Genomic DNA, 25,357 nt, shown 5'->3' with positions numbered 1-25,357 from the left:
CCACACTTCTCCCTTGAGGACAGCGCTCAGGTGCAAGGGGAGATATTTAGGCTCCCCCCTGGTGCCAGACAGGAGACCAGCATGCCCCCAAGCCATCGAGGCTGTTTGGGGACAGCAGTTAGCAGCTCCTTCATCTATGAAGGGCAAGTACTGGGAGGTAAAGGCACCAGGCGCAGCCTGCACTGCCTGCAGCACACACAGCGGTCTCGCCCAGCACCATTAAATCTCTGTTTTATTGCAACAGAGCAACCTCTGCACTCTCCCCACGCTCTCTGCATCCCTTTTCCCTCTCCATCTTTTTAAGTGACTCTGCCAAACAGTGCCTGCATAGCTGAGGCCATGCACTGGTGCTGGCAGATGGGCAGCACCGTTAACGTCTCTAGCAGTGAGTGGCATCACTTTGGGTGAAGAGCTGCTCTTTAAGGATGAGTTTGGAGATTTGACACAGCAGCACAAGTCTGAAATTCCTTAACAGTTTCCCAGTGATGTGGCTGTGTCCCTTTCCCTGGCTCCTGGCACCTGCACCACTCCCCTCGTTGGACCAGGCAAGCAGAAAGCTCTGGCACGTGGGAGCCTTTGCATTTGGGCATGGGCAGCCTTAATCCTCACACAGAGTTAACTTGTTTATTACCTTCTCGTTTACCTATCAAGTGCTACAAAATGAATGTATAGCCTTGTTGCCATGCCACCACCCAGCCTAACTCCCAGGGCCAGCAGGTCCTTCTGACAGCAGGGCAGCATTACTCATGCAATTAGGGAAAGGAAGGCAGGTGAAGCTGCCAGAGCAGCTTGCAGGGAAAACTCCAGAAAAACACGGGAAAAACACTGGCTCAGCCTTATCCAGCTACTGGAGGGACTGCTTTTGTCCCAAGCCTGGGTGTCCCCCCAAGCTGCTTCCATCCAGCATAGCTTCGTGTCCCAAAACCTCACTGGCTTCTCTGGACAGTGTTCACTGGCTTATCCTGTGGCCAAGACACAAACCCTGAGCTCCCTGGTGAGATACCTGTGGGTGGCACAGAGGAGAACTGGCTGGTCCCCAAAACCTGGCAGGGTGAGAGCTGGTGGCTCCAGAGGTGACCACTGGTGCCAGCTCCTGACAGTGCAGCACACCCTTGGCAGCATCATCACGCCCCGAGTGAGACTTGCTGGATAAATAAATATTCCAGAGATGCTCCAGGCCATGCATTTTTCATGAGTTCGTTCTGCTATTGGGAGCCGCACCCTTTAAGAAGATTGGATGCATCTGGAACAGAAGTCATTTTTATAGTGAATAATTTGCTTGAAAAGCTGACTCTGAATATCTCGGTGCAGGAAACACATCTTGGCTCCCTGGAATGATTCTGCAGAGACCCACTGAGGGTCAGGTGTGCCCTGTGGCTCTGCCCAAGGAGAGCTGCTCTCCTGGCTGCAAAAGCCAGCAATTCCTGAAGGAAAAAAACACACTGAAGCAGGAGTTTCGTGTAGATTCCAGGAGTTTTTGGGGAAAGCCATGGACCCTTCCCAGCCTGGGGGCTGGCTTGGCTGACTCACTCAGTGCTGCCAGAGCGGGATCCATGTGGATACAAGCAAGAACTTTGGGATCCTGGTGGAACAGGCAGCACAGTATTTATTATTGTGCTGGGTTTCGACTATGGATTTAGATATTGATGGAGTCTGCGCCTCCGAGCAAAGAGCGCTAATTAGCACCCGCAACAGAGAGCCAGCTTTTAATTAAACACCGCTTAACGAGGGGGACTTGTTAGAGACACCGTGCCACGTGTGAGGTGACGTGCGCAGGAGGATTTCGGAGCAGGGCTGAGTCTGGCAGGGCACAAGGCACTGGGATGGGATCCCCACAGTGGGACAGGGTGTGGGATGTGCAGCTGCACTGCCAGGGCCAAGCAGAGCCTCAGGGTTCCCAATGCCTCCTCCACCAAGAACCATCCCATCCCTGTCACTGCAAATAACCAAACAAGCTGCACGGAGAAGAGAATAGTATTAATATTTAAAAGGCATTTATAGTTTTAATCAAGCTTTGGGGGGAAAAGACAGCTTAACACGGCACTTTACACAGTTGATAAAATGTTTGACATTTACTGGTGCCTGTAATGAATCTTGTCTCAATTTTCTCTTTTAAAATGCCACTCCAGATACTCTATCTATCTGTAGGGTTTGAAAAGCACTTATCCAACAAAGCATTATCACGATGGAGAATATGAAAGGGCGTCTTGGCAGAGTAGCACCAGCTCTAGAGTTTGCTGGCACCCAAGCAGGCCCTGCGTGGGATGGGCAGAGGAGGGAGGATCAGTGTGGCTCCATGGCCCTGCTGCAGCCCAGCCCACCAAAATACCTCAATTTTCCCACTGCTCACAGCTCAGCTGTCGACCAGTGTCGAGTGCCTGGGATACAGCAAACCCAAACGCTTTGGAGGCAGAGGAGGCTGGAAGTTTGCTTTGTCCCAGAAGAACAGACCTTGGCTGCCAGTGCTGCCCATGGCAGGACAGTGCAGGGGCTCTGGGTGTTATCAGGGAACGACAGTTCTCCTGTGCAAACAGAGCTGCTGCTCCACGGGCGATGATCCAAGGAGCATTCCTGCTCCTCCTCTGGAAGGACACTGCGGAGGGAAGTATCAGCAGTGAACACAGGCAGCTGCTGGCCTGGACTTCCCTTTGAACAACCCCTCCAATGTCCTTTGCTTCTCCCTCTTTTCTTTACTTTTTTTCCAGAGGAAAGAAATGAATTATTCTATGGAAGTTAGTGGCTGTCTCAGGAGCCTGGTATAGAAAATTAGGTTTTAATAGCTTTGAAATTGAAGCTCTTTGGGTCAATAGGACAAGATTCAGACAGCGAAATCACTGGCCCATAAAGGGAAAAAAAGCAAATATTTTGTTAGTCATCAGAGAGTCACAGTCCAAAGATAGCAGGCAGGAGCTTAAAATACTGCTATGCTCGTCAGCTCCCGAAGTGTTTAGTCATAAGCTCCTTTTTTCTCTTGTTGTCTCTCTATATATTAGCTTTGGGAATGCAGAATTTGGCTTTCCGTCCTTGGACGTGCCTGGGAATTCCTCAAGTCACTGCTGGAATTGGAAAGTTTACTTTGAGCTAAAAGCGCTGTGAAGTCTGTGAGGTAACGCAAAGAGAGAAGCCACCAGCTCAGGCAGCACTTCAGATCACACAGGATGGAGAACTTCCAGGGAAGTTCTGTCAACAGGCTCTGGAATTATTTGACTCATTATTAAAGGGATGAAGGGGTTATAATTATTCCTAATTTCCTATTCAGAGCTCATTACCACCCCTAAGAAGGGTAGGTGGGGAGCCCTTGAGATCTGGCAAGTTACTTTAAATATTCATACGGCTGAGAGAAATTTCTCATGGCTTGGAGCTGTGATGGGGAAAAGGGCCAGATGTGCTGCTTTGGAGCTGTGATGGGGAAATGGGCCAGATGTGCTGGGAGGCTTCTGCCCCATGGCCCCTGCTCCCCAAGGGAGCCCATGCTGACAGCAGCACCAGCCCAGCACGCAGAGCTAAGACACTGCTAAGGGATCATCCAGTGGCAAGTGGGAGATGGACACCTCAGTGTTTTATCCAGGTCACTCACTGCTTTGTGGCTATCCTAGGTTGTAGCTGCAGTGAGGTGAGGCAGTGGAAGGCCACGGGATGGGATGTGGCTCCTGGTGAGAGCTGCTGTCCTCTGACAGGGGCTGATACCACACAAGGCACCCCAAATGTCGCCTACAGCACACACACCCCTAACACATGGAAATGCCATATTGCTTCACCCAACTTCTGTCCTCCAATCAGTGCCCAATTTCCTTCCAAGGATAAAGCTGTCTGTTATTTTTGGCTGCCCACTCCAGCTCAGGGCACTCTCATTTTCCCCCATGCACTCAGAGCACAGACGCTCCCTGTGACTGCCTCAGAGCAATGACAAAACAAGCACATTCCTAATGGCTGGCAGAGCACGTAGGAAATATATTAAATGTATTAACTTTGGCACTTGCTGGGTCTCGGGAGGAGCTCTTGGAGCTGCTCCTGTGCTTCACCTCCACTCCCCTGGCTCCTTTATGCTCTCCCCTTCTGCTAGGAAATTTCCTTGTCCCCAAACCGCGGCTGCCTGGAGGTCACCAACATTTGCCGGCGGCTCATCTGAGCCCTGCTGGGAGTGGCCCAGGCCCATGAGGTGAGGCTGGCAGATGGCACTCAGCCATCCCGTGCCACAGAGCAGCTGAGCCAGGCCAGCAGTGCCTGGGCTGGGAGATGCTCATTGCTCCCAGGGGCTCGCATAACCCCGGAGCCAACTCACGAGCAGAGCAGGGAGCATGGGAATGTGTCCAGGACAACACGACCAACTGCTCTGTTGGCTCAGGAACACCCAGGCTCACAATGCCCAGATGCTTAAAGCCTGGCTGAGACTCTCTGTGGGCTGTACTGCGTGGAGCAAAGCTCTGGGAGGAGGAGCGAGGCGAGGGATAAGGCAAGTGGGAAATTGCTTTCTTGCCCCCACACTGGGATGAATCCCCCGGCTGCCATGTGGGACAGAACACGCCAGGATGCCCAGCAGGAAAATATGAGAGGGCTCCTCCGCTGTGCCACCTGCCCAGGATGGAATTGTGGCTGGCATTGGTCATGGAGCAGCCACCCACAGCAAACCCAGCCAGCTGCACGTGGGAAGCGCTCCCCAGGGCTCACTCCCTGGCCACACACAGCCTGGAATTTGATTATGTTTTCAATAAAAGAAGTGCTGGAAGATAACCCCCTTGAGTGGCATCTGCCACGTGGGCTGCTGCTGCCAGGATGGGAAAATTGCCCTTTGTTCTTCACAAATAAATCTGAGGGAAAGCCTGCTCTGAGCAGGCAGCGTTCTCTGGGGGCTGCTGAGGACTTTGCAGGCGTTGCCATGAATAACAGTTTATCTACAGAGTTTCGTTCAAAATGAAGCCTCAGACACAGCCTAAAATTATGGGGATGCTGTGAAAATGGCTTTATAAACTATTGCTTTTTCCTTTCTGAGCAGCAGCAAAGTACAGGCCAGACAAAAGCCAGCCGAGACTCTAACTGTCATAAATAAGTCAGCAGAGCTGATAAAAATAAAGGATGAAATATAATTCAGCCATTCAGTGACAGATCCCATCTTAGCTGTGATATAGGGTCTGTTGAGACTGTCATTGCTTCAGGAAATTAAAGAATGAGCCCATTAGTGAGGATATTTAAAGATGTTCATATTAAGATTATGACTTCCCAGACTCAGCCCGACCAGGGAACTCACTCGATTCCAAAGTCATTTTTCACAGTCCCTTTTCAGTGCTGCTCCAGAGGGCCCAGCAGTGCCATGGGGGGTTCTGAGATGAGCAGAAAGTGGGGGCTGTGGGTGACAGCACCCAGCTCAGCTTGTCTGTTGCCATGGCAATAGGAATACCTGTCCAGAGCCTCGAGAGGCAGCACAGAGGGGACGCCTGGTCCTGGGAGAGGGACTGTGACCATGTGCCATTCCTCAGCGCTGCTGCTCCTTGCATGCACGTGTGAGCATCTCCACGCTCCCTGGAGCTCCTTCTGGAGCCAGGAGCAATTGCTGATGTTTGCTTCCTCTCCTGTCTGGCAAAGCAAACACAGATTATGGCAACGATGGAGCAAATCACATCCTAAGAGTGGGTGTCCCATGAGAGGGAGCCCCAGGGAAGAGGAGGAATGGGGAGCCACAGGTGCTCGTGCATGCCTGTGCCTGAAGGGTTGTTGGGTAAAAGAGAAAAGCAATGGCAAAAAAAGGTGAAGGTTCCAGTCCTGGGATGTTGGAAAACTGATGGATAATTGTAATTAGCTTTCAGAATTTTTAATTATAGAAGGGGTGTAAATAATCACAAAGCACAGCTTCACTAATGAGAGTCCTTGTGCTCAGAAACACGGGGATGCATTTGTTAGGGAGACTTTGAAAGCTCTGCTGTTAATTAGGTGTCTCACAGCCAGCAGGGTTTCAGGAGAAGGAGAAACATGTATACATTTAAATCAGGCTCATTGTGAGAGCTACCCAACATCAATTATGGGATAGCAGGGTGCTAAAATGAACGAGCTTTGTAATTAGACAGTGGATCTGAAAGGCAGAGAAGAGCCTTTGCTTCCCCTCAGGTGTCTGCCAAAGGTGTTTAACGTTGGTCAGGACACAGGGGAGGAGGAGATGTGACCTGCCTTCCTCACCGTAGGGGATCATCCCACAGCAGTGCCCTGGAGGACATCCCACAGCAGTGACCTGCCTTCCATGTGCCCTGGAGGACATCCCACGGCAGTGACCTGCCTTCCATGTGCCCTGGAGGACATCCCACGGCAGTGACCTGCCTTCCATGTGCCCTGGAGGACATCCCACAGCAGTGACCTGCCTTCCATGTGCCCTGGAGGACATCCCACAGCAGTGACCTGCCTTCCATGTGCCCTGGAGGACATCCCACAGCAGTGACCTGGCTTCCTCATGCTGGAGAGCATCCCATGGAGGTAACCATGCCCTGCAGAACATCCCAAGGCATCCTGTGGTGGGCTGGGCTGGATCAGAGCTTCATCAGGGGATCCCTGCTGGGGCTTCTACAGCCCCATGACACTGCTTTTATTGGAAGAGAAGCAGAAGGAGGGGGAAGGCTAGATTAGTTTAATTAAGCATGGGGGAGCAGATTGCATTTCTCCACCCACAAAAGCAAACAGAGCACCTCAGGAGCTGCTGGCCCTGCTCTGGCTTGTGCCCAAGGCTGGAGGGAGGTCCAGCCCTCCCATGATCTCCCATGGGCGCACAAAGTAAAACAGCATCTAAAGAGAGCAAAGGAGGATGTTTTCTCCCTCCACTTCCTTTCTGGGGCCGCCTGGTGTGTTTTCTTGGTGGTTATAAACAAGCAGAAAAGGAGATGACAAACGCTGAGAGGCACTTTTTGAAGCTGTGTCTGTTTTTGGCTGCTCTGAGAGCAGCAGTGAGCTCAGACCCCTGAGGCCAATCTCCACAGTTCCTCCTTAGGTTTTCTCTTTTGGCTACAAATTTCAAGCCCTGCCACAGGAGTTTATGTAAGTAATTACGTTTAGTTGGTATTTGGCTAAATCTAATGAAGCAATGATAAACAGCTCAGCGTTTTCTTCCCTGATGGCTAATGAATATTAATTTCTCTGTCGAAAAGAAACCTCTGCTCACTGCAAAAGATTAGATTCCCATGCTAAAACTCAGGGAAGGGGTAGAAGATCACTGGAAAGGATGGAATTTTGGGAAAGCCTGCATCTGCTCCTTTATGGAGAACAGCAGGCTGGGTTCAGGTGCCTTCACAAGGAATGGCCATCAATCCCTGCCTGACCCATCAGCTTGTTTTGGCAGAAACTTGTCCAAGCTTGAGTTGTGAGGATGTGTCAGGCACTGAGTGTCCCATGGCACAGGCAGCAGCGCCCCCAGGAATCCTCTTGCAGCCGGTGAGCGCCTTCAGCAGGAAAACGGCCCAAAAGTCTTCTACAGGTGATTTGCCTGGCAGCTTGTGGCTCTCCCTTTCTGGAACTTTCAGGGTAGGTGTCAGTCTGCCACATCATGGTCATTCCTGGCAGTGTGGGAAATGTGGTGCTGCTGTCGCCACGGGAACCCCAGCACTGGGGATGACTCTGCATTCCAGCACCCTGTGGGATGTTCCTGCTGCTGTTCCCATGCCAGCCTGGCGGTCCCAAGGGCTTGGGGCTCTCACCCCAGCTCCCTGTGCTGCTCTGTGCTGCTTGGAGAGATGACTCTGTGCCAGCATCATGCTAAACTGTTCTAACTTTAATCAGCTCGTGGGCTGCACTGAAACACAGCTCACACATGATGTGAGGGGAGCCATGTGGCAAATCCCAGGGAGGGGCCAGCATGAAAATGGATCTGCCCAGGTGGGAAAGGGACAGCAAGACCCAGGTGGCCGCTGCAGATCCCCAGCAGGGTCCTGGGGTGGTGACATTTGCCTTGCCATCTCCTTCCAGCATGCTGCTGGCTGGCATCCCTCCTCCTCTGAGGAGGGAATTGGATCTTCTTCTTCCCAGCTGCTGCTCTCAACAGCCCAGTAGGATGTGTTGAGATTCTTGTGTTGATTCTTGGTGTTCTTCAATGTTCTTGACGTTGCTTTTAAGCATCAGCACCCTGTGCCCGAGGCAGTGCCAAGGGCTGGGGAAGCATCCTGGGTGCAATGGGGTTTGGGTCTGTCTGTTTGAAGGGCCACAGAGAGACCAGGGCAGCTCCTTGGCAGCTGCATCCTCCCTGTTGACATCTTGGCAAGGTACCAGGAAGCTCCTGCAGGAGCACACCCAAGCCAAGGCACTGGAAGAAGCAGCGCAGGGTTTATTGTAAAAACAGATGCTAAACTTTGATTTTGGCAAAAAGAAACAACTTCAGCATCTGCTTGAGGAGATGCCCAGGCTGGGGAACGTGGGAGCTCTGAGAGCCCAGCAGCTGCTTAACCAAACTCATTTTTTCTACTCCTATTTGTGCAGCTCAGAGACAACAGGAAAATCACCGATGAGTTCACCCACTGACCGGTTTAAGGCGTTTCAACGTGCTGAAACATTTCCCCAGATTGTGGAACTTTGTTCTCTGCCATCCAACATCCCAGCAGCGCTGTCACCCACCCACTCTGCACTGAAAACCTGCTCATCTCTCCAGAGCCAGGCTGAGAAAGGGATGAGAGTGGTGCCTGCTCTGCCACTGGTGGGTACAACTGAGTGTTCCTCAGAGAAAGAATGAGGGGGAGAGGAAAGGGTGCCCTGTGCAAATACCATCTGCATTCAGATTCAAATAAAATTATAGCAAATCTGCAGCACTGGAGATAAAAATGGTAATGAGTTTTAATAGTTCCCTTTGATTTCTGCTATTGAAATGGACTCTGGGAGGCTGACATTGTATCGGGAGATGTTAGATCTCTGGCCACACATCAGGCAGCTGTACTGCTTCCAGGAGTGAGGAGAGGGACTGGAGCCACTCTGGAGCACGGTGGTTGTGGCAGGAATGGGGAGCTGAGAGAGGCAGCCATTAGAGCAGCTGTGCAATTAGTCCAGCCATCGATTGTTAATACACTTTTAATCAATAATCTGGGCAAAGCCAGAGCTGGATTGATGTCGCAGGGGCGTGCAGTATCCATAAAATTGTCATCTGAGCACCCAGGGAGGTGAGTTGCTTCTCCACTGCTGATTAGCTGGATGGGGCTGTAATTGGCCAGGGAAAGGCAGGAGGTGATACCAGATTATTCATCCCAGAGTGCAAATCCCTGCCTGACACACACACACTCCTGCCAGTGTGACCGTCCAGGGGTTCTTGGATTGGGGAAGAGACGAGGATCTGACTCCATGTTTCAGAAGGCTTGAGTTATTATTTTATGATCTATATCACATTAAATCTATACTAAAAGAATAGAAGAAAAGGTTCTCCTCAGAAGGCAAGCTAAGAATAGAATAGCCAAGAATGATAACAAAGGCTTGTGGCTCGGGCTCTGTGTCCGAACCAGCTGGGCTGTGATTGGCCATTAATTAGAAACATCCAACATGAGACCAATCCCAGATTCACCTGTTGCATTCCACAGCAGCAGATAACCATTGGTTACATTTTGTTCCTGAGGCCTCTCAGCTTCTCAGGAGGAAAAATCCTGAGGAAAGGATTTTTCATAAATGATGTCTGTGACATGCCAGCACCAGCTGTACCCCCCTCCCCTCTCTGTGGATCACCATTCCAGCTAATTGTGCCTCCCTCTCCCTAACTCCTGGAATTGTTCGTGCACATGCATCAATGTCCAAATCCAGGATTGGCCCCTCCGTTCTCTGAGACTGAACTCGTTACCTGTGATCAATTAACGATCTCGCTGTCCCTGTAGAACAGCCACAAGTCCAGATGGAATGATGGACTCGGGAGGGAAGTGCCTCTGCTGGTGAGAAGGGCCTTAACCCCAGAGTCACCAAGGGAGCCATCACCTCCCTCTGGAGTCAGATCACATCATTGCCACGAGCTGTGGCTGTGCTGGCAAACTTCACCTCTGCCAAATGGATTCCTCTCCTGCCGTGGGGCCGGGGCTGCTGGGAGCTCAAGGCTGGAGCCCTGAGCTCCGGATGTGCCCTGTGTGCTTCTGAGGAGCCATCTGGGTCAAATAGCAGGAGGAAAGCTCAAAACCTCTTTTTTTTTTTTCCTCTCTGAGAGCTCAAGGGCAAAATTTGAACATCAGAGGCAGGGACAAGTCTTCCTGGGCTGATTTGTGAACATCTTGTTGAGACATCCAGGATCAGATCTGAGAATATTTTAGTGATGCAGGGAGTGATTCAGAGTCATCTGGGTTATCCCCCCTCGCCGAGGATGCGATTGAAATGTTTGTGGCTGAATCTCACCCGGGAAGAGCTGAGCAGTCACACCGGCACACAGACTGTCATGTTTATATCCAGCATCTCCTCAGCCTCCCAGCAAGGCTGAGAGGAGCATCCATCATTTTCAAACTCGGGCTCAGCGCTGCAGCAGGGCTACCTCACTCAGCGCCACTCCTGGGTCTGACCCAGCTGCTCCAGGAGGGTGGGCCACAGCCCCTTCTCTGGCTTCCCACACAGCAGGGATGAGATGCTCAGGGGAAAGGCCAGGGATATGCTGTAGCTCAGGAAATGCTGATCCCTACATTTTTTTTAACCAGAATCTTTTAGTGCAGGAGATTAACTTCTGCAGCCCGTGGATGCAGCTCAGCCCGGCGGCCGCTGCAGCAATCAGGGACCAAGGGGTGTTTAAGATGCCCAGGTCCCTCCATCTCCCACCCTGGCAATCCCTCTGCCATGGCAGCACCCCTGCAGTGCAACAGGAGTCTCAGGTTGCTGTTTGATAATTGCTGCCCTGAGATGTGCAGGGTGTCTCTGCTTCGGCCCGTGCGGCTGAGGAACGAGTCTGGGCTCTTCACTTTTCACTCTTGAGGCTGTTTATTAATTCTTATCTATAAAATTTTCTTTCTGCCCAGCCGAGGTCTGCTCTGCAGGGCAGCCACAGGCACTCTTTGTGTTGTCCTTTTATACTACAAACTACATATAACATATTGACACTTAATTCCCAATACCTATCACCCATGTTAGACAGTGCACTTCTACTCTAAACCAATCCCAAAGTGCCAACAGCACTGCAGAAAATGGAGAATAAGAAGAAGAAGAAGAAAGACTGGACACGCCCAAGTTCCTCCATCTTGTCCCCATAACCCCCATACCAAAAATCCTAAAATCTACATTTTCACCCTGTGATCATTTTGTTATTACACCACTCAAACCTGTGTGACTTTCACGTCCTCATACAAAGCTGGCAACTTGCTCCAAGGCTCAAAATCAAATCCCCAGGTGTTCTGGGCTGCGTGCCAGGGTCTCCAAGCCCCCTGGCAGGGTCCTTGGCAACTCTGGACACCCGGAGGGATGCACTGAGTTCCGACACAGGAGCACTGGCTTTGAGCTCCAGAGGGATTTCCAAGCACCTTTCCAGCGGGTGCTGTTTGCTTCCCTGGCTGCCGGCGCGCACGACTGAAACGCTGCCTTGTTCCTTCCCTCAGCGCTAGCCAGCTGCCCAAAGACAAACTGTCCTCCCTTGGGGGGTACATTAGAAATGCTTAAGCAAATTAGCCATAAATAGAAAATGTAACATATGGGGCTGTAGATAATGTTTCATTATAAATTATCATATTCTCCAGGGAGATACGCCTCTTCCCTTCACACCAAAGACTCTGGGTTTCTTCTTCTGTGCAGATTTTGAGTTTCTTCTTCTTCTTTCTTTCTGTCTTTCTTTTTGGTAACCGTTTCTGACAATGACTGGACTCAGTAGTTAATTTCCTGGGTGCGGAAATTGGGATGTGTAGCTCACTTCTGCTGCAAATACTCTCAGATTTAAAATTCCCTCATTACAAAAGGAAAAGAAGTGAAAACAGTCCTGATGAAAGGTGCCTGAGTGAAGGCCCTGAAGATTAAATGAGGTTGTTTATCCACCACAGAGTCGCACCAAGGACAACAAGGCTCCTTCCCCTGCTCTGTCCCAGCACTGCCAGACCACAGTCCCAGTTCTCAGCCACATGGAAATCAGGCACTTTCCAAAACAAGAACACCCACGAATTACTCCCTTCTCCTGCTCAGGCTGAACAGCTCAAGAGGAATCAGGCTAGTGCAGAGGCATCTCCCTGGGAGCCCATCCGTCATCCCAGCACCATTCAGCTGTTGGGGATCCTGGTGGGCAGCACCAAGCTCCTCCCTCCTCGAGTAAATATGAGAAAACTGGTACTATTCATCCAGCTACAAAGTCCTTGAGGGAACAGATTCCCCAGGCAGCCCAAAACTCATCTTTAACATCTTGGTAATTGATTGGTATTTTTTTTTTCATTTTTGCTTATAATTTCATAAGTTTGTTCCCACAGTGATCCAGAAACAAGTTCCAGTGGCCACTCAGGTCCCATCTTGCCCTGGGTAGGCATTTTTTTTCTTGCTGAAACCTCCCTGAGTTGACCTCCACTGAAGTTTCATTCCTCACACAGATGGCAGCACAAAAGAGAATTTTTTTACCCAAAATATTATTGTGTATGCAAACACAAACTGTGCAGGCAGAAGCCACAGCACAGGAAGTAGTTTCCTGCTCCACAGCTATCGGTGCATATTGATGTTGGTCTCCAAAACCCAGAAACTGAACCCATTAGAAACACTTCAAGTGAGATTATTGCAGACACAGAGATTTACCTGCTGTAATTGCAGAAATCTTGGCGCTTACATCCTGGAGCTAATTGATGTCATCAAAGCACTGAATGACTCCTGATTTTGGTAGTTACAGTCCCACCTGGCACCTCCGCCTCTCTGTAATAACCACAAGCTTAAGGGAAAGGAAATACAGAAAGGAACATCTGTGGCAATGCAAATGTTTGGGAGGATGGTGGCAGCTCCTACTGGAGACGTTTCCCTGCCTGGTTGCACGTGCAACGTGTCCACTCCTGGTTTGTCAGCATCCTCCTCACCTGCTGGTGGGATGCAGAGCACTGGAGCTCACGTACCATTAAGATGCAGGGAGTGTTGGTGGGTTTTGGAGCTCTGAAGCATTCGTGCTGGTGGGATCCTGTCCTTCCCAGGACCAGACTGAACCTGGCAGGGTGGGATGTGGCTGAGCAAGCAGCTGTTGGGATGCTTTCCCTGTTATCCCATCCCCAGTGTGCTGTCAGAGAGGATTTGCAGCGGTTCCCAGTGGCACCAAGGGGTTTAGCGGATATCCCCTTACGCTGGGGACAGGTGACTTAACTGGGTCAGCAGGCTTTGCTCTGCAAAGGCTTAAACCTCTCCATCAGCTGCCTCTGTGTGTCTCCTGCACACTTCAAACCAGAAGGAAAAAATGCCTTTAAATTTTTGTTGAATTTTGTTCTTGATGGAATCCGGTGGAGATGCGCCCTTGCTTGGCATTGCCAAAAGGAAATGGGTACTGGGGTGGTCCTACCTTGCTCCCCACAGGATGCTGGTGTCACCAACAGGGCCACCAATTATCACAGAAGGGGTATTGGGGACAGACAAAGGTGATACAGAGACTCCATCATCAGAAGGCATGAAAAAGGCACTTTATTATTAGAAATCCACACTTCTTATATAAACAATAGTGGACCTAAGACCTGATTGGCCTTTAGGAATCTTCTCTCACCTATTGGTCAAGAAGGGATAGCTCCTTCTTGTAAACATCTTTGACAAACAGAGATTGCCTGCCAGGTGCAGAGAATGGGATAATAATTGTTTTAATTTTTTTTCTGAGCTTTCTCCCAGCTTCCCAGCAAAATCCTGTGAGAGCTATGTCTCTCTCTGTCTAGAGGATATGTGATTACCACATGCTGGCATGGCACTGGAGCTGGAGGAGACCCCACTGTGCCCACTCATCCCTCTGCCTCACCATCATCGCTCCCTGCAGAAGATGGAGGTGCCATCGGAGACACAAACACTGGGTTGTCTCTCTCTGGGATCACCCCAGTCCCTTGAGGCTTTCATGCTGCGTGGACCCTCACAAGGACCTTGGAGTGAGGTGACAGTGGCGGGGCCGGCGTCCCTGCTAAATCCCCTTTGAACATTCCAGCTGGAAGCAGTGGCTGTCATGGCTCAGGAGGCTCGGAGAAACTTTGTGCCCAAGGAAATATTGACCTTTCCTGCAGAGCAGCAGAGCGCAAGGATGAACAGAGCTGCACCCTCAGCACCCGGCTGAGAGCCGAGCATCCCGCAGATCAACCCCGTCAGTTAAAATAAACAACAACCCCAATGCATCCCTGCCAGGGCAGAGCTTCAGCTTATTGTTCCAGTCAAAATAGAATTATTGCCCTGAGGCCTTGGAGATCAAAAAAGGGGGAATGAACAGCGAAGGCAGTGAGGGAATTGCTGGAACAGTGATTCTCTCGCCAGTGTTGGGAGCTGATGCCGGATTCCTGTAGACACAGGGAATGATGAACTGCTGAGGGTGGGAGTTGCAGCCTTCTCGGATGCTTGATCCTCTTTCACTCCTCACCAACCTCTGCCTTTCATAGCCTTCCATTTGGACTTTTTTTTAAAAACACAAATCCATTGCTCATTTTCTTGTGGCATGACGCACTCTGTGACGGTGTTCACAGGGGTCTTAGGATGAGGGAAGAGACGAGGATCTGACTCCATGTTTCAGAAGGCTTGAGTTATTATTTTATGATATATATTACATTAAAACTATACTAAAAGAGAAGAAGAAAGGATTTCATCAGAAGGCTAGCTAAGAATAGAATAGGAAAGAATGATAACAAAGGCTTGTGGCTCGGGCTCTCTGTCCAAGCCAGCTGGACTGTGATTGGCCATTAATTAGAAACAACCACATGAGCCCAATCCCAGATTCACCTGTTGCATTCCACAGCAGCAGATAACCATTGTTTACATTTTGTTCCTGAGGCCTCAGCTTCTCAGGAGGAAAAATCCTAAGGAAAGGATTTTTCATAAAAGTTGTCTATGACAGCACTCTATGCGATACGATGGACAAATGCAAGGGGGATCTTGAGCATGGGACAGCACAAGCTTTTGCCAGCAAACCCTCCACGGCCAAAAACATTGGGGTCCTAATCCTAGTTGGAACAGGAGAGGGAGGCAATGCTCTCTGGACACCTCAGTCTCCTCTGGAGGCTGTGACAGGCTCTGGGGCAGGACCAGTGATGCCCTGGCCACACAGAATTCCAACCAGGCGGGAAATCGAGGCAAAATCTCCCTGATGTGCTCTGTGTGCTGGTGATGAATTATTCACGCCCTCCCAGCCAGCATTTCCAAAAAGGGGCCACCTCAGTGATGAAGGACACAGGGGGAAGGTGGCGGGGCCGTGGGTCCTGCAGGAACACCAGGAGCGGAGCGGGCGCGTCTCCCGCACGTCTGCGCAGAGCAAACACAGATTATGCCGTTTCTTCAGGCCTTTCATTTCACACGTCATTTTTTCTATCTAAGTATAGGTTTACACGAGAGGTAATTACCATCCTTTCACAGCTCTTAGTGCAGAGCAAAATGAGACGGAGTATTACATTCGTAATCTAATCGTAAATAAAAAGGGCCGTAATAACCCCCAATTAGCACATTAAAGTGTGTCGAGGACTTGTTTTACCACTCCGGTGTAAACAAGACCCCTGGGAACACCTCACATTGCTGAGGCAGAACTGGTGGGTCCCTCTTCTCCCTCACGGAGCCAAGTTATGCAACACCCTGAACACCAGCTCTTAGTTGGAGTCAGACATGGATTTTTCATGAGGATAAATTAATTATGGGCAATTCTGTTCCCTCTGCTGACACATCTGGTGCCAGGCAGGGAGGAGAGGGCTGGAGTCTCCTCTTCCAAGCTGTTGGGACAGCATTGGAAAGCTGTAGGGAAGCAAATAGAGATGAAGCAAAAGGGTGGTGTGAAGGTGAAGGTCAAAAATGACCAGGAGCCCATTGCTGCTCTCAGAATTAGGCATTGAACACAGCATTGGATGTGGAAAATTATCTCCCAACACTCCAGGATGGGCAACAACTGAGGTGGGGGCTGATGGGGTCACCCCCATGCCTGGGTCGAACCCAATGGAAGTGAATCAACCATCCAAAAGGAGATAGTATTTTTTTGTCACCTTCTGTAAATATATGGAAGGCACACAGGCTCAGGCCTTTCCCAAAGCCGTGATTGCAATCCCCCAGGGAGACTCATTTTCAAATGATCTTGTTAGACATTGTTAGGAATTGATATATTTGCATAGCATGAATGTTAAAACTCAGAAAGAACTCAAATGCCAATTAGAACCACAGCGTTTTTTTCCCCCCCTCATTAATCAGTCATAAAAGAGCAGCTCCAGGTGTTTTTCCCTGACTAAATGCCGGCAGAACTCTGCTGTTATTAATCTTGATGACCCAAGTGCCATCACCATACACAGATTTCAGCAAAGTGATGGAAGACCGGGAATGATGCAAGAAGGGAGGCATGGATCACTCCCAGGGCCTGGGGACCACCCCTGGGATAACCCTGCTGGGATAACCCTGCTGGGATAAATCAGACTTGGAATGCAGCAGTCAGGAAATGCTACTGGGATAGCAGCACTGGGATAACCCTACACTCTGCATAAAATCAGCAACAAACCCTGGAATGCCGTCTCAGGAAACAGCGAGGAAGTGATGAGTCAAGCAAGACCAGGCTGAGAAACGCCTGTGCCAATGTTCCAAGGCAAGGACTACGGCACTCAGGTGAGGGAAATGCCATTGGGAAAGTAAAAGGCATCACAAATCAAAGAAACACACATATGGGTTGCATTGTGGCACCTGGCACAGCCAGGAGGATCTGTGCTGAGTCACCCCCTTGGCATCTGGGCACCCAGAGTTTGCTTGCTGGGCAAGCTCCCTCTTTTGTCATCGCTTGTTTTCCTTGCTGGGCTTCAAACGGCACAGCCTAGCACGGGGATTCCACAGCAGCTCAGCTTTGGTGGGCACAGGTTATGGAGAGAAGGACCTTGGAAACGAGCAGGGCATGAGGGCAGCCCCTGTGCCAGCAGGGACTGAGGCAGATGCCAGCCTTGGGGCCATCCCAGGTGGGACATGCCAGCCTTGTGGCCATCCCAGGTGGGTCATGCCAGCCTTGTGGCCATTCCAGCACATCCCAGCCATCTCAGCTAGGACATGCCAGCCTTGGGGCCATCCCAGGTGGGACATGCCAGCCTTGTGGCCATCCCAGGTGGGTCATGTCAGCCTTGTGGCCATCCTAGGTAGGACATGCCAGCCTTGTGGCCATCCCAACCAGCAGATGCCAGCCTTGTGGCCATCCCAGCCTACAGGCAGTCAGAAGGACATTGCCAGGCTGTTCTGAGCCCTCCCAGGAGGAATCCAATCAGCTTCACGGTGATTAATTACCCGGCCATAGCCTCAGGTGCAGCATTCCCTTGGGACAGGACAGGGCAGAGGTGCAGCCCTCCCCTGACTCCCACCTGGGAATAAAACCTGCCTGGGATCAGCTGTAATTAGCAGCACCCAATTATATATCCCACTACAAATGATGATGAAAAAGCAAAAACCCTGAACTAAAAATATCTCCCCTGGGAGAAGTGTGGCCAGTGTTTAAGCTGATAAGACAGAGAGGAAGAAGATGAAGCAGCAAACTGTCCTTCCACTTAAAAGGTAGGGCTTCAGATATGCAGATTTTCAATAAGCTTTTGAAATTCTCTAATAAAAATACTGTTAAATATTAATTATATTGCTATTTATAAATCTATACATAATTAATAGGAAAAATTAATGGAGCAAGGATCGGTTAAGAACTGTCTTCTAAATATTTGAATAGTGAAACATAATTATGTTTTGATGTGAAAATGTCAGGAATACACTGAAGTGTTTTTCTATTATTGAAATGAGCGAAACTTGCTGGGAGCTGCAGCCCTGGGAAGGGGCTGTTTCACCTTGCTCCACTTGACCCACCGAGTTTTTGTGCACTTTGCTGCCTCTGGATGGCGAATGCCACTGAGAGTGAGAACTGTGGACACAACAAATTGTGGTTCTTCCCTTTTTCAGGCTACAAACCCCACCGTGACCCAGCTGGAGACCCTGGGTGCTGGTGGGGAGCAGCACCCTCCTGACAGAGTGGGGACAGGAGCACAGCAGTGGCCAAGGACAGACCACACACATTGTGGGAACCTTGCAGAGATATCCAAAATATCTGGCTGCTTTGCCTCCTTTTGGGAAGATTTCATGGGAAAGAGATGCCAGGCTGTTTCCTCTGGAATTCGTGACGTCTGGTGCATTTCAAGTGAAATTGGGCTGGAACGACCATGGAAGGGAAGTGCTCGATGTGATCCCAGCCTTGGCCAGCTGCTGGGACCTGGAGTAGGGTTTCCTGGGCTCCCCAGCAGCATTTTTAGGAGTTTTTGGGCAGATGCTGCACTCACCACCCTGTGCTGCTGCATCTCTGGGCAAGACGAGGGTGCAGCCGCCCGTGGCATCTCCAGGGTCCGCAGTCCTGTTCTGTAGGTTTGGGAGGGCTCTGCACTAAAAGCAATGCAAATCACACGTTTTTCCTTTGCAGGAGAACACAGAACAAGCTTTTGCACTTAGCCAAAAGGCTTTTTTTACCTTAAAAGTGTGATTTGCTGCAAGGGAACAATGAATTCCAAATAAGTTTTATTTCCAAATAGTCTTATGTGCCGGCTTGCTTTGTCCTGAAAAACTCCTGCTTGGTTCTGTTCTCTGTTTGGTTCTGCTCTCTGTTTTTGTGTTTGCTGATGAATAGGGTCATTGAGAGATGGTTGTGATGGAGGGCAAGCCCTCAGCCAGGCTCTCTGGCCCGGCCCTGGCTTGCAGCAGGGGAACTCTGGCCAAGGGGATGGATGCTTGGGAATCTCCTGCTAGGGAAATGGCATCTGTGGAAATCAGATGCAGCTGTAAGTCTGAGCATTCAGCACAGAGAACGCTGCCTCCATCACAGCATTGGATCTGTCATGGTGCTGGGGTCTTCACCCTGTGTCTGCTCCTAGCCCCTGCCCCTCTGGCTGCTGATTTGGCTCCCTGGGGACTCCCACACCAGCACAGCAGCTGGAGCCTCCCTTGCCATGGCATGAGGGCAGAGCCATTGGGGCCATACATCACTCCTGTGGCACCAGGAGCTCATCCATAAATGTTCCAGAGGTGTTACACAACACCCCAAACCCAGCCCTGTGAAGGATGTGGTGCAAAACACGAGGAATTTAGTAGAGCATGTGAAAGATGTTACAAACCCATACATTTTCCCTTAATGCAATCCTTATGCAGATCTGGGCACGGGGCTGGGCCCTCTCTGCCATCACTCACCCTGACAAATGAAACTTTCCCAAACTTTTGCACATGAAGGAAAGGTTTGCAGTTTGGTTTCCAGGTTTTCTTGTTTTTAAATGCGTAACATGAGTGATTATGCCTCAAACCAGATGCTTCAAAGGCCTTCTAACTTTCTGGAAGATTCATGGTACAGCTTCCCCATGTTTTTTGAAGAGGAAAGTACATTTATTTATTGCACTTTAAGGGAGAGATAGTATCTCTCAGCCAATTCCCTAAAACAGCTCTGCTGTCCTAAGGCACTTACCGAGTATTGCTCTGCTCAGCTAATATATTACTATATAAAAAGGGAACAAATGACCTTAAAATTCGGACATCTGTCTCTGATGGGTTTCTCTGTGGTTCTCAGAAAGAAGTAACAGAGACAGACCTCCCTCAGGCCTGTGCAGAAAGCAGGAGCTATTCTGGCTGTCCTGCTGCTCCTGCCAAAAATCTTTGGCTGGAGCAATGCCTGAGCATCTCTGTGTCAGCACAGGGAGAGGTGCCCTTTGTGAGGACCTGACCCAAAGGCAGGTTTTTCTTCATGACTTTGGGGACTCAGTGTGACCGTGTTCACAGGGCTCTCAGGTTGAGGGAGGAGATGAGGATCTGACTCCACGTTTCAGAAAGCTTGATTTATTATTTTATTATATACATTACATTAAAACTATACTAAAAGAATAGAAGAAAGGATTTCATCAGAAGGCTGGCTAAGAATAGAATAGGAAAGAATGATAACAAAGGCTTGTGGCTTGGGCTCTCTGTCTGAGCCAGCTGGGCTGTGATTGGCCATTAATTAGAAACAACCACATGAGCCAATCACAGATCCACCTGTTGCATTCCACAGCAGCAGATAACCATTGTTTACATTTTGTTCCTGAGGCCTCTCAGCTTCTCAGGAGAGAAAAATCCTATGGAAAGGATTTTTTATAAAAGATGTCTGTGACAACTCAGGACTTGCCCCACATGCAGCTTTGGGACACGGTCACAGCACCTGGTGGGAGGCCAGTGGTGGCTCCCAGTGCTCACACTGAGTTTGAACATGATGAACATCCCCAGGTCCCTGCAGGCACTTCCCTTTTGGTGGGGGATGCTGAGGGCCCTGAGCCTGAGTGATGCACCAAGTTCCTGGTGCTTGGAGGTAGAGGAGATGAATTCTGAGGCTGTGCCTGGTCACCACGCTGTGTCACAGCTGGTCCCTCCACTTGCAGGCTGAGCATCTGCCCAGTGCCATCCCCATGGCAGGGCCCTGGGGCACATGCTGAGCCCCAGCCTGTGGCCTGGGCTGCTGGAGGCACCACTAACCCCTCTGTCCTTCTGATCTCCCCCAACTCTTCCCCCCAGTGTTGCAGGTGATCAAAAATGGGCAGCAAACGAGCAGTCAGCATTTGTGCTTGAGATGTATTTAAAAAGGTTAAAGCAAAACAGATCAAAACATCCTTTATTCTACAGCCTTTTCCCCAAAGTAACACGTTAGCCCTAAGGTAAAAATCAATGTTCAAAGCCTGTACCAATTTTCAGAGAGATAAATGCTATGTTTAACACTTTGCGTCCTCGCTGTGCGTGAGGTGCTGCCAGTGGCTCCCAGTTAATGTCTTTGTACTGGTGAGGTGGTTCTGCAGATTGAGGAGAGAAGCAGCTAAACCAGGCACTTGTGAGAGCTCCTTTCACAGCATTTCACACTGAATGACTTTAGAGGATGCCGACACTCTGTCAGCCACATCTCCCTGGGACAAATGCAGGAATTGGGCTTCCATGCCAAACCAAGGCAGCACAGTTCCTGAGGATGTGCCAAGAATGCACTGCCCAGCCCCCATGTCCCACTGGAAGAGCCTCACTGGGACCAGCATGGTGCTGCTATGAGCACGTACCAGTTTGGATGACCTTCTCAAGTCTTTCAACTCAGCAAAACCGGCAGCACCTCGCTCAGACTTGTAAGGAAAAGATTGGTTTTGTCCACAGGAGCCTTTCAGAGTTTGTGAAAGGTCAGTGGGGGATATGAAACTCTCCACGGAACCACAGTGGATTGTTCAATTTACAAGCATCATTTGTTTCAATGAAAGCAGAAAGTTATTTGGGTCTCACCAGAGGCTGGGACTGGATCAGAGCATCAGTGTCAGCCCTGAGCCCGTGGGTCAGAATGGCCCAGCAGAACATGAGAGATGCCAACAATGCTCCTCATTAGCCCACAGCAGTTTAATTACTCATTGCATGGATATCTCCTCAGAGAGAGGACAAGGGGCATGGATTCTTGCTGCTTCTTTCTAAGCTAATGCCAGGGGTTTAATTCCTAAATTTTCAGACATTTTCCTGATTAGAGGCTGCCTCAAGTGCCAGGGAAAAGCCAGCAGTGGAGAAGAGGTTCAGGTGCCTCGTTGACCCTTGCTCTCCACAGGGATCCTGGCAGTGATCCCTGATTCCCATCCCTGCAGAGCTGCTGCTGCTCCTGCAGGCTCTGGCTCTTTCCAGACAGAAACATGTGGCCGATCAAACATGAAGCAATAAAAAATTCCCTCAGCCCACAAACACCTTCCCCAGTCAGCTGGGTATTTTCTGAGCTAAAAGGGCTTTTTTCTTCCTTGATGGATCCCCTAGAACAATAATTGAACGATTTGCTGTAATAAAAAGTTAAATTGCATAAAATTAATATTGATCCAAATTAAGCCATTTGTCTCCCTTCCCTTTTCGGGTCCACAAGCACGATTATTGCTTTGGCTGTTACAAACCAAATACAATCACAAGTTGCAATCACAGCTTGTTTTCTGCCCTTTGCTCCCCCTTCCCAGCTCCTTTCTCTTGCAGGGGAGAAGGCAGCACCTGGACCAGCACCTTTTGGATCTTCCTGAGCACCAGGATGCTTCTCTCACCATGGCACATGCTCCAGCCTCAAATGTTTGCAAGAGGGACCACAGTGGAGCAGGAAGGAGGAAATACCCCATTGACAGACTTCAGAGCCAGTTCTCTCCTGCTTTCCCTTCCCCTCCACCATTTTCTCATAAAGATAATTGGAAAGGAAGGAAGGAGCTATAAATACCTCTGGAAATTAAAAGGAGCATGTATAGTCCTGGCAGAGAGGGAAAATATCTGGAGGGTCTTGGCTCCTCTCCCCTACACCTACTGGCAAGTGTTTACTTTGAAATTTTTCATTTGTGTCCTCTGGGATTACAGGCAAAACAATATTTGACAGCCCAGGAAAACTGCGGTTTCTATGGAGCCAGGGATGGAAATCTGGCTCGGAGTAAAGCAGGCGCAGGAAAGCAGGGTCTTAAAAACGAGAGAGCCTCTGCAGTGGGATGTGGGAAAAGATGCCCCCACTGCCTGCAGTGAACCTCAGAGCAGGGATGTGGCAAGAAAAGCACTCCTGGAGCTGGTGAATGGAGCCGGATTTCCAATGTCCACCTGCAGGTGGACACAGCACCTGAATTTCCAGCATCCACAGCACCGCACAGGATCCCCACAGCACTGCCCAGACAAACCCTGGGTTTCCTAGAAAACCCCCTGGCTGCCATTCCAATCCCCATGCCCATCCCCATCCCCAGGAGCAGCTCGAGGCAGCAGCCTCCCCATCAAAACCTTCTCTCCACAGGCCAGGGAGCTGCTGCTCAGTGGCTCTGGGACATCACTGCTGGAACCAGAATTTGCTGGGGCAGAGTGAAGCAGAAGGAAATCCAGGCTTGCCTGGGTAGGAAACACATTTTTGCTGCATCTGGGCTTGTTCCAGAGCAAGTGCCTGAGTGCAGGGCAAGTAGCCAGGTCCAGACCCCAGCCTGGGAGTCAGAGAAAGTTCACGGGACTAAAGAGGTTTCAAACCAAACATTCCTGGCTCAGGGAAGCAGGGCTGTTCCTGCAGAGCCATTCCAAACCAGCCCCAGTGCCAAACAGGTTTATTCTATAAACTTTGCAGATGCTGGGGCAGGGCAGAGTTACTGAAATAGCTCTCAATGGGCAGGTTTGGGGCTAAGCTGCCATGTAAAACTCCACGGAAATATTCGAGGTGAGCAGCTGGGGCCAAACTCTGCCAGAACTCAGCCCAGAGCATCACTCAGGACCAGGGACAGCTCCCGACTGCAGTTCCTGGTGGGCTGGATTTACCAGGACCAGGGAGGAAGGAAAGGAATGGGAAAGGCAATTGTACATTCAGCTCAACCCTGGATTGTTCTTTCACCATGTTCAGCTGAGCTTTACAGTGCTTAATTTAAAGTGCTGTTCCGTGTGGGAAACTCGTAAAACAACATGATCCATATTTATTATCTCTTGATGTTTCTGACTGAAGTCTTCTCATTTGGTGAGATTGAGGGGAGGCAGAAAAGGCTCGTGCTGCTGTGCCAGCTCTGCCAGAGGGTCACACATGGGTCTGTGCAGATTCACTATTGTATTTGCTGGGAGTGTCCCGACAAAGGCAGGACGGATGCATCTGACTCCACGTTCTCAGAAGGCTGATTTATTACTTTATAATACTATAATATATTAAAGAATACTATACTATGCTAAAGAATACAGAAAGGATACGTACAGAATGCTAAAAAGATAATAATAAAAACTCGTGACTCTTTCCAGAGTCTTGACACAGACTTGGCCCCAGTTGGCCAAAGAGTCAAAACAACTCACATCAGAATCTAATGAAACAATCACCTGTGGGTAAACAATCTCCAAACACATTCTACATGAAAAAAAACACAAAAAAAGCAAATAAAATGAGAATTGTTTTCCTTTTCTCTGAAGCTTCTCATCTTCCCAGGAGAAAAATCCTGCACAAAAGGATTTTTTCAGAGAATGCCACAACTGACCATGCTTGCTGCTCTGCTTGGCCACTCTTGCTGCACAAGGAAGAGTCTGCAGAAGACACTGCCCTTGCCAACATCAGCCTCCTGCCCCTTATCTCCCTCTCCTTCCCCTCCAGGAAAACACAAACCAGCACCTCCCAAAGCCTTGGAGAAAGGCTTTTGTCCACCTGCAGGTGGACAACCCACAGCCACACACCCCCAGGAGCTTAAAGAGAAGAGGAAACCATAGCTAAACCTTATTTTCCTTAACAAGTAGGTAGAGCCCAGCAGCCTAATCTGTCCTTTTCCCTGGGAATCCACCGTGAGCAGCTGCCCCAGTCCTGCCTGCGCCTCGCAGCCGCTCTCCAGCCGAGCTCTGCTCCTGCCTATTCTCTGATGCCTTGTTGTCCTCCAAAGTGAACATGAATTGCTGCCAGCTCAAATTAGCATCTCCTCACACTCGGCCAACTGAGCTGCTGGAGGAGGAGAAGGAGTCAGGATCTCCCAGCCTTTAGAGTTTGTTCAGCTTCTGTTACACACTGCCTGATAGCTGATGGGTGCCTTTGGAAGTTGGGTGTCTCTGTCTCCTCTCAGATGGGAACCTGGCTCTTCTTGGAGAAGCCATGGAGCAAACCTCTTGCACAGGGATCTCAGACAAGGCTCTGAGGAGGTTAGACTTTGTACACAGGACAGAGAAGCAGCAGCAGTTGAGCCAAAGGTAGCAAGGGCAGGGTTTCAGCAGGAGATGCCAAGGATGGTTATAAAACTGCAAACCAACCAACCAAACCAACCTACAACAACAAACTGGCCCCAGAAACAGCTCAGTTATCTGCAGCTGGCAGCAGCAGCAGCTCCTGCAGAACATCCTTGTGCAGGAGTTGGGGAAGAGGGGAATCCCTACTGCGTTTCCTCAGAAACATGAATTACTGCAGGGACTGAGCTGGAGGAAGAAAACCTTTCACTGGGGCCGTTGGTTATTTGATTGTGTGTGGTTGATTGCACAGCTTTGGTGTCTGACTGCCACACATGACATCCCCCTGGAAATGGCATTTGGCTGCCAAAAAAATGAACAGGAGCCATAAAAACCCCCAGCTCATCCAGATACTTTTGCCTTGTTATTTTTGATTGTCCTTCCAGTCTGCTTGCAGACCCTGTGGACGAGGATAGGCTTTTTATTGACCAGATAGCTGTGGCTGTAATCTCTCTGAAAATGCACATTAAAGGAATTTTAAAATCGAGATTATCTCCCTGAGTAGTCCTTAATGACTCCTTTGCAGCTGTTACAATGCTTATGTAAATATTGCCAGTGAATATTTAAGGCTCTATTAAAGAGAAATTTACTGTGC

Source organism: Molothrus ater, chromosome 23 (assembly GCF_012460135.2).
Source record: "Molothrus ater isolate BHLD 08-10-18 breed brown headed cowbird chromosome 23, BPBGC_Mater_1.1, whole genome shotgun sequence".
Lineage (NCBI taxonomy): Eukaryota > Metazoa > Chordata > Aves > Passeriformes > Icteridae > Molothrus > Molothrus ater.
The sequence above is the reverse complement of the archived record's forward strand: the minus strand, read 5'-3'. Positions refer to the sequence as shown.